The sequence below is a fragment of the Pyrgilauda ruficollis genome, unplaced genomic scaffold (assembly GCF_017590135.1).
Source record: "Pyrgilauda ruficollis isolate IOZ18807 unplaced genomic scaffold, ASM1759013v1 scaffold558, whole genome shotgun sequence".
NCBI lineage: Eukaryota > Metazoa > Chordata > Aves > Passeriformes > Passeridae > Pyrgilauda > Pyrgilauda ruficollis.
The window spans coordinates 9,315-22,549 of NW_024527244.1; the positions used below are offsets into that span (position 1 = coordinate 9,315).

General features: G+C 42.4%; 1 pseudogene; it reads left to right on the forward strand.

Annotated features, from left to right (window-relative positions):
• The first annotated feature begins 416 nt into the window (after positions 1 to 416).
• On the forward strand, positions 417 to 3,817 carry LOC121361054 (annotated as a pseudogene).
• The last annotated feature ends 9,418 nt before the right edge of the window (positions 3,818 to 13,235 follow it).

Sequence of the window (13,235 nt, forward strand, 5' to 3'; positions counted from 1 at the left end):
TGAGATCACCACTGAGTCCCTGCCATATGAAAGCCTCCGTAATCTGCACAAAGACATTGCACGACGGGGATGTGAGGCTTATACAACCTGGCTACTTCGGGTCTGGGACCTTATGGGTACAGGCGTCCAGCTGGATGGTAGTGAGGCAAGGAATCTGGGACCCTTGACCCAGGACTCAGGTATGAATCAGATTTTTGTAAGGGAGCCAGGGTCCCTTTCCCTCTGGGAGCAGCTTTTCATGTGTCAGAGAGAGGTTTGTCCACAGGAAGAGAATGCAGGAGCACTATCATAGAATGCATTGGAAGACCCTTAAGGAAGGGATCCAACAGCTGAGAGAAGTGGTAGTATTGGAGTTACTCTTTGGGAGGGATGGACAGCATGATAATGACCCCAACAAGGTCAGGTACACAGGGCAAATGTTGTGGAGTCTGGAAAATCTAGGGCCATCTCAATACACCACCTTCATTGCAACAATTAATGCCGATACCAACCAAGAGACAGTGGGTTCTGTTGCCAACAAGCTTAGAAATTATGAGAGTATGATCAATGGCCTGATGCAGGCTCATGTCTCTGCTGTGGTCAAGGAACTCAAAGAGGAGATGAGGGAGGTGGTGAGGGAGGAGGTGAGGAAGAACAGTTCTCATATCGCACCAGTGCAAGTCACAGGCCCCAAAGTCAGAGCCCAATGTTCCCCAGCTAGAGAGAGAGGGTTCACCCCATGGGCTGACCTATGGTTCTTTCTGCGTGACCATGGGGAAGACATGGGAAGGTGGGATGGAAAACCTACTTCTGTCCTGGCAGCGCAGGTGCGTCAACTCAAGGAGGGAAACACTAACCGAGGGAACTCCAGTAAAGTGAAAGTAGCCTCAACCTCCCATGACCAAGCTGCTGAGTATGATCTGTCAGATCCTCTTGAAGGTACCTCTACCATGAATGGATGAGGGGACAGCTGTGGATATTTTCTACCTGGACTTCAGGAAGGCTTTTGACACTGTCTCTCACATCTTCATAGGCAAGCTCTGGAAGTGTGGACTGGATCAGTGGACAGTGAGGTGGGTTGAGAACTGGCTGAGTGGCAGATCCCAGAGGGTCATGATCAGTGGCACAGGGTTGGAGGCCTGTCACTAGTGGTGTCCCCCAGGGTTCAATACTGGGCCCAGTATTGTTTAACTTATTCATCAATGACTTGGACAAAGGGGCAGATTCCTCCTCAGCAAGTTTTCTGATGACACAAAGCTGAGACGAGTGGCCGATACCCCAGAGTGTTGTGCAGCCCTTCAGAAGAACCTTGACAGGTTGGAGAGATGGGCAGAGAGGAACCATCTGAAATTGAACAAAGGTAAGTGCAGAGTCCTGCACCTGGGAAGGAATAAACCTGTGCACCAGCACAGGGTGGGAGACGACGTACTGGAAAGCAGCTCTGTGGAGAGGGACCTGGGGGTCCTGGTGGACAGTAAGTTGTCCATGAGCCAGCAGTGTGCCCTTGTGGCCAAGAAGGCCAATGGGACCTGGGGTGCATTAGGAAGACTATTGCCAGCAGGTCAAGGGAGGTGATCCTGCCCCTCTACTCAGCTCTGGTGAGGCACATCTGGAGTTCTGTGTCCAGTTCTGGGCTCCCCAGTACAAGAAAGACATGGAGCTCCTGGAGCGGGTCCGGCAGAGTACTACAAAGATGATTAGGGGACTGGAGCACGCCAGGCACCGAGTGTTCCTTTTACCTCTGTCCCCAGGGGAATCAACAAAGTGCACATCTATAGAGGAAATCCCAGCTCATCATAGCTCCAACACACTAGCCCTACAGCTAGCACATCCTCTGAAGAAGAAAACTGATGATCTGTCTCCTGACTCTGAAAAGAACCCCACTGCAGAAGATTTAATCAAAAATGCTGCCATGGCAGAAACAAAAGAGAGCGGCCAGAGGTACAAGTATACACAACACAGACCACCTGTCCAGTGCCTGAAAGTCCAGCCAGTGCAACCTGTTAAGAAACAGCTTGTTTCTAAGAGATGATATTTCCTTTGGAGATGGAAATCTGCATTCTGACAGCACACAGGAATGGGGAAATGCCTTTGTGTCCTGGGGTGACTTTATGATGCTTGTATCCCCATTCATCTGTTTAGCCCGGAAATAACTTTTGCACCTTTAAGACTGGTTCCGAGAGCGAAGAGGGGGAGAGAAGAAGTGCAGAGTTTGTTTTCAGAAATTACACTTGCTCCCCCACATTCTTGTCCTGGACTGTGTTGTCTGAGGATGGACAGACAGCAGGACAGAGCTCTCCTTTGCTTTTTAGTTAGTTTTTAGCTAGCTGAGGCAGAGAAGTTCCCTGGACTGTGGTTTTTCTTTTTGTTGGAACTGTTTGAACCTGCTCTGGACTGAAAACCCAGAAGAGCACCAGCAGCTCGCACCTGTGGCCCACTGGGGCCTGGCCTGGGCCTTGGCATTTCCCAGCGCACGAGGGACTAATAACAGACTGAATGAGCTGAGCTACAGCCCACGAAGGGGACTTTCTGAGTTTGTCATCTCTTCGGAGTGGCGAGAGGTTTTATTGTCCAATATTGTTCTCTTTTTTTTGTGCTGGTGAATGCTTTGCCTGTTAAATAAACAGGTTTTTCCCACTTTTCTCCAAGGAAATATTTTCCCAAACCAGTTGGGGGAGGGGCTGCTTGAATTTTCTGTCTAGAGGAACCCCTTTAGAGGTTTTCTCCCAAATTTGCCCTAAACCAGGACACTGCTAAACAGTGTGTTGAAATCTGGACAGTTCTGCCTCCATTTCAGAAGGAAAGGGAAGAAAATTAATGTCTTTATCACCTGCAGTTTCTGCAGACAACTATTCTACAGAAAAAATTGAATTATCAAACTCTTGAGAGGTTTCTAATGCAATACAAGTCCAAGGAGATTCAAATGAAGCAGGAGCTGAGCCTTACTCCCACAGAAGTACGAAGAGGGAATGCAGTTGGAACATCTAGATGACAGTGATTTCAGTGAAAATTCTTTCTTACCTGTCTGTAGTCAAAAGAGTGTGAAAAGAAGAAATACCAACAAATGCAGATAGCATTAATTTTTTCCTTCATAAAAGAGAACAAGGAAATGAGGAAAAGCAGAAAGGCCAAAATCAATGGGATTTATTTTTTAAATATGCAATACCTATTCAAGAACATGAACTAGATGACAGCTGGGATTGTAGTGAGGGCAGCCCAAAGAGAGAGGAATCCATTAAAAATGCAGGCTGCAGCAAAACTCCATCACACTGGAGCTATGACTTAACTATTGAGTCCTCTCCAAGCAATACTGCAGAAAAACCTTACTGCCTGCAAGATTCTGCTTGTAACTGGAAAAATGGCAAATATTTCCTAGCCGATCACAAACAGTACAAATCCAAACACAGATGTCTCATTTACTCCAGTGAAGCCACTTTGACTCCAGAAAAGGACGCTTCAAATCTATGTTTCTCCTGTACTGAAATTAGTTACTCCAGAGGGCAGAGACACCTCCAGCATGAAGAGAAGGAAGAATGCACTTTGGATACACAAGCTGCCCTTGCAGAAGATGTAAAATGGAAAGCTTGAAAAAATGGAGTTAACCATTCCAGATTATCCAGTTGTTCTTCAGAATTAACTTCTGAGCTAATGGCTCCTCTCATGGTGTCCCTTCTTGACTACAAGGAAACAAGTGATACAGAGAAAATGTCTTCTAAACAGGAGACGCTGCCCTGTGGACAAGAACATACATGGTTCCCAGAAAACGTTTGAGGAAGAAAACTGGCAGTGTACGAGAAGCAGAGCTCTGTTGAACAGCATGCTGGACCTGGGGAAATAAATGCATTGTGGAGGAACACGCTGCACCCTTCTGCATTTCCCACAAACAAGGGTCAAATTACTTCCACCCACCTTCTGTGATGTAAAGCTATGCTGCTGCCTTCTGGGCTTGGGTTCATCAATGTAAGGAGTTGAAACTTGTGTTTTCATGTTATAGGTGTTATTGTTTGGAGAACATTTGTTTTTGTGACTTTTTTTTAATGTTTAGAACTTTTATTATTGTGCATGGATTAGAACTGCTTTTAGGGTTTTTTTTAAGGATGTTTTGTTTAGTTCTTAAAAAGCAAGAGTTTTTTACTTTTGGGAAATCAGTTTCTCTTTAAATTTACTTTTTGGGGTTGAGGGGTTTTGAGAACAGAGATTTTTTTTTCACTGAAGACAGAGGGCACTATTATACCTTTTTTATTTGTTTTTGTTCACATATTTTTTCACCTAACATTACTGTACTTTTCTGGCTTCAAGCTATTGTTTCTTTTTAAATGTAGTCTTTGTGTTATAGGAAAAAAATGGGTTTGTTTATGGTTATATAAGAAAAGAGTCTAGCTAAAGGTCACTTTATCATCTTTTTTCATTTAGGATTTTTTTCAATTTTCTTTTGACATCTTTCACTTGCACAAACTTTCATCACACTTGCCCATTTCCTTCTATTTCATCTCTGTCTCTCTTCTCATTCAGATCCAGGAGGATCAGTATTTGCAAGGTTTCCATTATCCAAGAAAAGGGTTAAAATCTTGGGCTCTCCATGCCCAGAACTGTCACGCTGCACCCAACCCCTTCACTTTTGGCAGTGCTGCCTGCACAAGATATCAAATTTCAAGGTGGCACAAGCACAGGCTCAGGCTCTCTCCCTCATGCCTCTCAGCGTTCTTCTACCTTTCCATCTTGCAGGGGCCTTCACCCCCCTTCTCTGTCTAAAGTTCCGGCCTACCTCAGCTGAAGCCGCATGGCTTCCCCTCCCCCATCCAGCCTGCAGCTGGGCAGGGGATGCCTGACCTCTTTTATGGACCGGAACCAAGAGAGAGGTCTTCTGAGAATTCTCTGCTTTTTAAACCCTTGTGTTCTCAGAAGTGGTCCATGTCTTCAGTAGCCACACCAGGTGCCAATATTCAAATCTGACCACTGACTGGCTTTGACCACAACTTCCCAAAAAACTCACTTCCTTATCAACTCAGAACAACATTACACACACTTTTATAGATTCTACAAACTACTAAGATCACACTTCTTGATTGGTGCCTTTGTCTTGTTCCCTCATTCTCTGCCTCCATTTCTCAGTGTCTGTGATTGGTTACCATGCAGGTGTTCTACAGTCCTCTGTTATCTAGTTCTTGCAAACCTGGTATGCGGTTTCTCAGCTTCTTTGTTCTTAATTTAGCACAGTTTATGTCTTAGTAACCTTGATGAATTCCACAGTGCCCTGAGGAAATTCTCATAAGAACAGTTACAGATGGTATGGTTAGTGCACACTGAGGCCTAAGTTGTTCAGATACATTGCTACAGGGGAGGAGTCAGCAAGCAGCTGCATGGGGCTTGGATGCCAGCTGGGGTTGAACCATGACATCAGGGAAGAGAGAGTGTGGTTTGTTTCTCAGTAAATCAACATGCAAAGAATACTGAGGTGGCAGAGAGTGTGATGCTGATGTTAAAGATAGTACTGGTAATTGAAACAAATAGCTTTAAATCCAACAACAAAAGGTTGGTGCACCAAACATTGCTAATAACAACATTGACCAAGGTTGGGGAGCAATGGGAATTTATTTACTAAAATATGTCTGACAAGAGATGACTTCCAGAGGTTTAAATATACAACACCCAGAAACACACTCCCCCCAGCCCCCGAATCCCACCTTAGTCCATTATGTCATAAAATTCTGTTGTGATAGGTAAAAGAATTATAAAAGATAGGCTTCATAAAACTAGGCCTTGCTCTGCTAAATTACCAGCTAGCCTGTCACTTCCTCTAAGTGTAGCTAAGCAGCTAGATAAGTTCTCATGTGAAAATATCTTGAGAAGGAGAATCCATTTGCACAACAATCTATTCTTGGGGAGAAAAATAAGTTGCACCTGCATAAACAATAGATCTATCCCATGAAAATCAGTGAAGAAAATATATAAACAATTTAAGAATAGAGAGATTTGATGGACAAGTAAAATACCTTTTACTAACCAATAAGGTAATTGGCAAGAAAGCTACTAACCAATTGGAGTCAGACACGAGGTCTGTGAAAACTGTATAAAAATGAGTTGTGTGAATAAAGAATGGGCTTTTTCCTGCATGAAGAAAATGGAATCCTGCATGATTCATTCCAATAAAATTCCTTCTCTAATTTCATTTTGCCATTATTTTGTGGAGTTAGACTACTGTCTAGCATACTTTTTTGGTTATTTTGGATGGGGGGGCTTCTCATCACTTCATCAAAGTCATCATCATTTTATCCTTTAGTTGACCTTTTATGCTGGCAACTTCTGAATCATGCATGGTCTATTTCTGCTGAGTCCCAATTTTTTATCATATTGTTTTAATTACTATTAGACACTCCATCTATCTTTGATTAAATGATAACTCATAGTTCCTCTAACTAAACAATACTTTATTAAATTTGCTTCCCTAGGTAAACAATTCCTATTGATTAAGTTTTCTGAGGTGTATAGGTCCATGGAGTGACTCCCCACTGCAGGTGAAGCAAGGATACTCCAACTTTTCTCAGGACGCTTTATCATGTTCTATAAAAGCTAAACTAAACACAGATTTAAACCTAAAACAACTAAAATAACAAAACATAAATTCTTTAGCTAACTATGATAGAGCTCCTTGTAAAAATTCAGAGGGCCACAAGATTCCTGGCTGAATACAATTGTGCTGGTTTTGCATTTAATTGATCTTTGGTGAAGATAGAATGAAGAAGCGTGTTTCCTGGGCTGTTGGGGTCCACTCTGGCTAGCTATAGACCCTTGCCCACACGATACTTCATAGATGAAGGTAAAAGATTAGAGAAGCGCTCTCCTCCACGTGGGAAACCTTGTCCTTTATTCCAAAACACACATCAAGCGGACAAACCCATGGGAGAAAAGAGGGCATTTCCTGGCAGCAGGGAGCTTTTATACCCCCCGGGATGGGGACAGAGGGAGAGGTCCACAGCCAATGGGACACCAGTGAGGAGTGGCAAGGGGAGGGGTAACCCAGGGGAGGTACCACCAGGTGGTACCGAGACAGGTGAGGGAAAGACCATGTGATGGGGAAATGGGGTAACAAACCACGTGATATAACATAAGCTATACAGTGCAATACAAAACTATTCTGTGCAAATTCCCAATCACCTAGTGCAAGAGAACAACTAAACTGGTGCACCACAACAATAGAAAAATTCAGCTATGGAAATGATTCTCTGTAAGGAGCTGCTTACAGCTTCCTCCGTGCCTGGCAAAACCAATAACTGGCTAGCTCTGAGAACTGACACACTGCTAGGCCAATTGGAAAAGCTGGAAGAGCCTCTATGATAACATATTTAAGAAAAAAGAAACCGTGGGAAGTCCTTTTCTTTCTGCTCTTGGAAGGGTAGCCAGCGGTGCTGGGGTCCCTCCTTGGGGAAGGGTTGCTGAGCCCTGGTGCAGCCACTGGGCCGGGCCCTGTCCTGGCCAGGTGGCCAAGATCCTGCCACCGGAGAGACATCCCGGTGCCACAAGCAAATATGCAGCCAAGATCAACACTGAGAGCAGCTCTGCGGCTGTTGCCCAGCAGAGATCACATGACCAGCAGCGAGAGGCAGAACAAGCAATTTCCCGATGCAAGGCCCAGGTAGAATCAACATTTCGGCGCTGCACAACTCTGTAAAATCTTTTTAATTAATAGAACTTGAGAACAGACAAACCTACAGACACCAGTTCTCTCCCAAATCAGAGAAAAGGAAAAAGTGATGACACGCGAAAAAAACGATATTGTGACACTAAGGTGGGTGCAAAAGAGGGAGGGGGAGGAGGAAGTGCTCCGAACCTCAGAGCTAAGGTTCTTCTGCAAGCTGTAGTGAGGACTATAATACAACACTTTTCCCCATAATTCATGAAGTGCCTGGGGCATGCAGCATTTGTCCGCAGCCTATGAGAAAAAGGCACTCGAGCTGAAACATGTAGATGCTGAAAAACTGCGACCTGGTGAGAGGCTTGAACAGAGAGAGAGAGAGAGAATGTTTGCTTTCAGAGATAGAGGACCCTTGCTTTTATACTAGAACAGCTCATCCTTAAAAATTGTACCCCATAAGCTAAATGGCCCATGAAAAGCAGTTGTGGGAAGACTGCAAGGCATGGGAAGGCACGGGAAGAACTTCACTATTTCAGATTTCGGGTGGGCTGCTATTCATGAAAATTAAACCCATGTTGAAAAGTTCACAGAGACCTGTCTCCCGCAGGAAGGACTCCATGGTATAGCAAAAGACTCCTCTCCTTAAAGGAACTGAAGAAATATTTCTGGAAGTGACAAACTGATTAAAAATCTCATGTTTTGTCTCCTTGCATTGTCAGTGGAAAGGACAGAAGGGATCGGGGAGGGAAATGTGTTCTAAAGGTTTATTTTAGTTCTCATTAGCTTCTTTTAATTCTGTTAATACATTTTTTTCTTTATACCTTTTAAAGTTTTGTGCCTGGTTTGCCCTTAAAGTATTTTTCTCCTAATTCCTATCTCACCCCATGAGCTTTATTTTAATTGATCTTTCTCCTCCTCTGCTCAATTATAAGAGAAGAAAATGAGTGAATGATTTTTGTGAGTGCACTGGCATTTGGCCAGCAGTCAAACCATCACATTTTATTGGTGGAGAAAGCAGGTGACTCATGAGGGCTTTGAGATAAAGATATTAATTGGGAGAAATAAAGGGCAAAACAAGGATTAAGTAGAATGGTAGTGGGAAATTTGTATTGAAATTGTAGCGAAATGTCTAGGGGTGGATCTTTATATAATTTGACTTTGTGGTTCTGTGCTGTGATTATGCCTTAAATTTGGTGTAGGGAATTTTTTCTTCTGTTTAGTAATTTTTTTTAATTGTTCTAAGTAACGATTGTATGTTGAATGTAATTTTGATAATAATTCTTAAATATGTAATTCATAGAGGAGACGGGTGGATTTCCTGGTTTTGCATGTAATTGATCTTTGGTGAAAATAAAAAACTTCAGCCACAGAAGTGATTCTCTGTAAGGAGCTGCTAACAGCTTCCTCCGTGCCTGGCAAAACTAATAACTGGCTAGCTCTGAGAATTGACACACTGCTAAGCTAATTGGAAAAGCTGGAAGTGCCTCTATGATAACATATTTAAGAAAAAAAGAAACCATGAGAAGTCCTTTTCTTTCTGCCCATGACTGGCAAGAGGAAGTAGCAGCAGCAGTAGTGCAGACCTCACATGAGCCAGCAAGTTTTTCATCTGTCTCTAGAATTGCTCTGTAGGCTCCTGCCTTCCTGGGAGGAGTTGACGCCATCTTGTCTCTTTGTTCCTGGGAACACACAGTTGCCTGGGAGGACCCATCTTGGAAGAGGAGAGTGTGACATCATCTTCCTGTTGTCCTTCAGCCATGTGGCCACCTCTGGCTAGCACCATTTTGTATTGGTTTTTACCAATATCACTGAATGGGACATGCCTTGGCTTGTCTGGCTCCTGCTGCTGAACCAAATAGTGGCAACTGTGGTGTTTTCACCCCAGAGACACTCTGGCTAGCTATGAGTTGCAGCTGAGCACGTTGGGGCAAGCCCAAGCATGCCTGAGCTCCGATGGTTCCAGGCTGGAGCTTACTGGTAGAAGAGGGTCACTCCTCAGGCCTCCCTGTGCTGCAGAAACCTTTTAAGGCGATGGTGAAGGAAGGCGTCGGTCCTGATGGAGGGTTTAATCCAGAGTTTTTATTCTGGGCCACATGGCCCCTGAATGTAGCAACAGCTCCACAAGGACTCCCCGACCATGTGCGGTGCTTGCCCTTTTACCCAGGGGAGAGGGGGAGGGAAGGGAACACAGGGACCACCAATCCAGGTACAGGGGGAGGAGGCCTCAGGGAAAAGGACACCTGGGTGCCCCAATGCCTTTCCAAGGGTGGGGGGCATCTCTTGAATCTGCCAATCACTCAAAGGTCCTCTGGAATTTCAGGACTGACAGACAGTATTCAGCAGAGATCAGGGAGGGGGAAAGGAGAGGTGATTGACACACCACCTGGGGAAGGAAACTTCAGGGAGAAACTGGGGAAACTGAGGCACACCATGACAACACACCACAACAATTTTGGGAACAGGTATTTCCAGCATTTTGTGTCTCTCTTTGTTCCCATGGGGTTGTGAGATTTAGCAGTTTGGTATCTAGAAGTTATTTGCTAGACTGAAGAATGAAAAACATGCTTTTGTGTACTTCTGCAGTACATAAAATATGTTGATTTTCTCCAACCTGCTGCTATTGTTGTTCCCAAAACTTTCATTTTGCCTTCCCATCAGGAAAATTAATCCACAAACACCAGAGGTTTATGTCCAAAACAGAGATAGAGGAGTCCTGTTACTTTATTCAAATAAAGGGAGAGATCATGGGCATTTCCCATGGGGTCTCTCAAACTGTTAGAGAAGACATCCTCTTTTTTATCCTAATTTCCTGGCCGCATTTCCCTGTCTCTTTCCCCATTGGCTGAGGTACTTGAGAGGTATAAACTTAATGAATCAACTAATACTTAAGATCACCTTCTAATGTATAACCCCCCCCCCTTTTCTTTTCCTTGTGTCAATCAGTGGAATTCCTATGGAATTTATGGTTCTTCCCATTGTTTCTTTCTTCTCTCAGTATCTAACTTTATTTATCAGTGTTATGATCCGGTTTAAATCCAGAAAAGCAAAGAAAGCTAAGTCTCAGTGCATAAACTGGAAAGAACTTAGAAGGTTCAAAATATACCCAAAAATGAGATTAAAACCAAACAAGGTTAGATGTTGGTGCCAAAAAATCAATATATTTTATTTAACATTAAAAGAGGCAAAGAGACAGAGACGAAAGAAAGAAAGAAAGAAAGAAAGAAAGAAAGAAAGAAAGAAAGAAAGAGAAAGAAAGAAAGAAAGAAAGAAAGAAAGAAAGAAAGAAAGAAAGAAAGAAAGAAAGAAAGAGAGAAAGATTTGCTACTTTATCTTATCTTCATCAGTGAACTGACAAGGGCCTCACTCTAAAAACTTATTCAGGGTGTGGTGGTATTCTTTGCAGATTTTGTAATACAGTTCTGCTATAATAGGCAAAAGTCCTTCATGAAAATGTTTAAGTCATAAACTATAATATTTCAGTCTCTGACAATCAGCAGACCCACAGTTTGTTTCTAAAGACAAATCTCTCTTATTCTTTTCACTTCGTCACCAGGATTTTTAGAATTTCACTATCAATTTGGATGAAATCTTGGTACTGAAGTCAAAGTGTACCCAAATTATGCATTACCAGCTTCAGCTTTATTTAGCCTCTCCTGGCACTGCCATGTCCCTGCAAATACTTCCATTGATATGCAGAAAGACTCTAAAACGCAAACACAAAGTGAGTTATAAAGTAGGTATGTATTTTTTCGGCTGAGCGCATGCAGGATACTTCTGCAAAGGCACGCGCATCTACTCGCTCTCAGCATTCTTTTTTATCCTCTAAAATGGTACATATACATTAGGTTTTGCAATACATCTATGCATATTCATTTCCTGACTCCACCTTGTCCTGCTTCATATGCTAATTAACTTATCAGTCCCTTGCGCCTGCGTACTTGTCTCTGGTGGTCATCTTGGGGGTTGCAGGGGGATGAAGTAAGTGGTCTTCATCAGAGTTGACCTTCTCATCCCATCTTCTTGTGCATGCTTGCTGATCGTTTGGTCACAGTCCAAACCATGAGGTTGGTCTAATCTGGTTCAGGGGTCTGAGGAGCCTTGTTATCTTGGTAGCCTTGTAACTTTATCCTGTTTTGATGAACATCATCCTTCCCTTATCACACATCCTTGCATTCTTTCGTATTGCTCTCACACGTACACCCTGTGTCCCATGTACACCCTGTCTTCCCTTTACAGGCAGTTAGCACAGTAAAATGCAGCAAATATTAAACAATATATATATCATCTAAATATCTATTTCTAATCAATACCACTCTAATTCCTAACCCCGTGTCTCACCATCAGTTTGTGAGAAACAAGGCTCACTTTTTAAAATTTTTCAACATTTAATAAGGGTTAAAAGAGACAGTACACAGCCCTAGGGTCTTGGCAAACTGTCAGAGGCACACCAGTTAGCTTAAAACAATTTTCTTATATACTTTTTCGTTACATTGGTTAAATGCATATTCATGAGGATTATGCATATTCAAACATTCTTGCGAGTTTACATATTCCGGGAATTCTTTTGCTTGGTTTGACTTTTGACTTGTCTTCATGCCATTCTGTAGATGAAATTCATATATTTTGTTTCTTCTCGAGGCTCTATTCTGTTGTTTCACAGTTTTTGGTTACCAGAGGGTCAGTAGTAAATCCCTCCTTGCATTTTTTTCTCTTGGTGTTTATTTTCCTGGTTCTTTTCAATATTATATTGTCATTCAGATAAGATACTCCACAAGTACATTAAATCACCATTATCTGAGTTATTCTCACTATTGTCAGTTAGTTATATAAATAAAGGCATTTAACATTACAATGCACAACACAGTCTCCATTTTAATATTTTGTGAAGGCCTAAGTTATAATATATATATTACACTACTATATATATATTGGGACACACAAGACAGGTGATAGACTTTGGATCTGGTTAGCATAAGAGATTTGACAATCAGGAGGCCTTGGCAAGAAGAAACAGCTTTGAAGATTGCAAGAAGATTAAATCAGACTGACTTACCAGAAAAAGAAAATTACATCAAGTTCTGCAAGCAAGAGATATTGTAAAATGTGTAAGTTTGTTTATGTGATGATTAACCCAATCATTGTAGTAAAACATTACTAGCCTTCCTAAAATAGTATATAAATATAGATATTCCACAATGTGAGAAAGGATACTCACTTTTAAAAAATTTAGAAGGTTTATTAAAACCTTATCAAAAATACAACAGAACACTGAATAGAGAAAATATTATGGCACCGGATACAAAGGATTTTTCCTACCATGTGCTTGTCCGCACAATGGAGGTTTTGCCTTTTAACCCTTTAGCCCCTCCCAAAGTTCTGTCCATTGACTCTTTCTTCAGTGTCCAGTGGTGGAGTTTACTTCCTTAAGGAGTAAAATATAAGTCTATAAAACTTCTTTTAATATATATACATGATATTTGCCTTTTAATTGTGAGAGTCAACCATCACATTACTCATCTATCAGACAATAAAGTCGGATTCTTTTGACCATCTCACAGACTCCCCGTCTCTCTCTTCATCGTCAATGTATATATATATGCTACACAGGGCATTGGCTACAAAA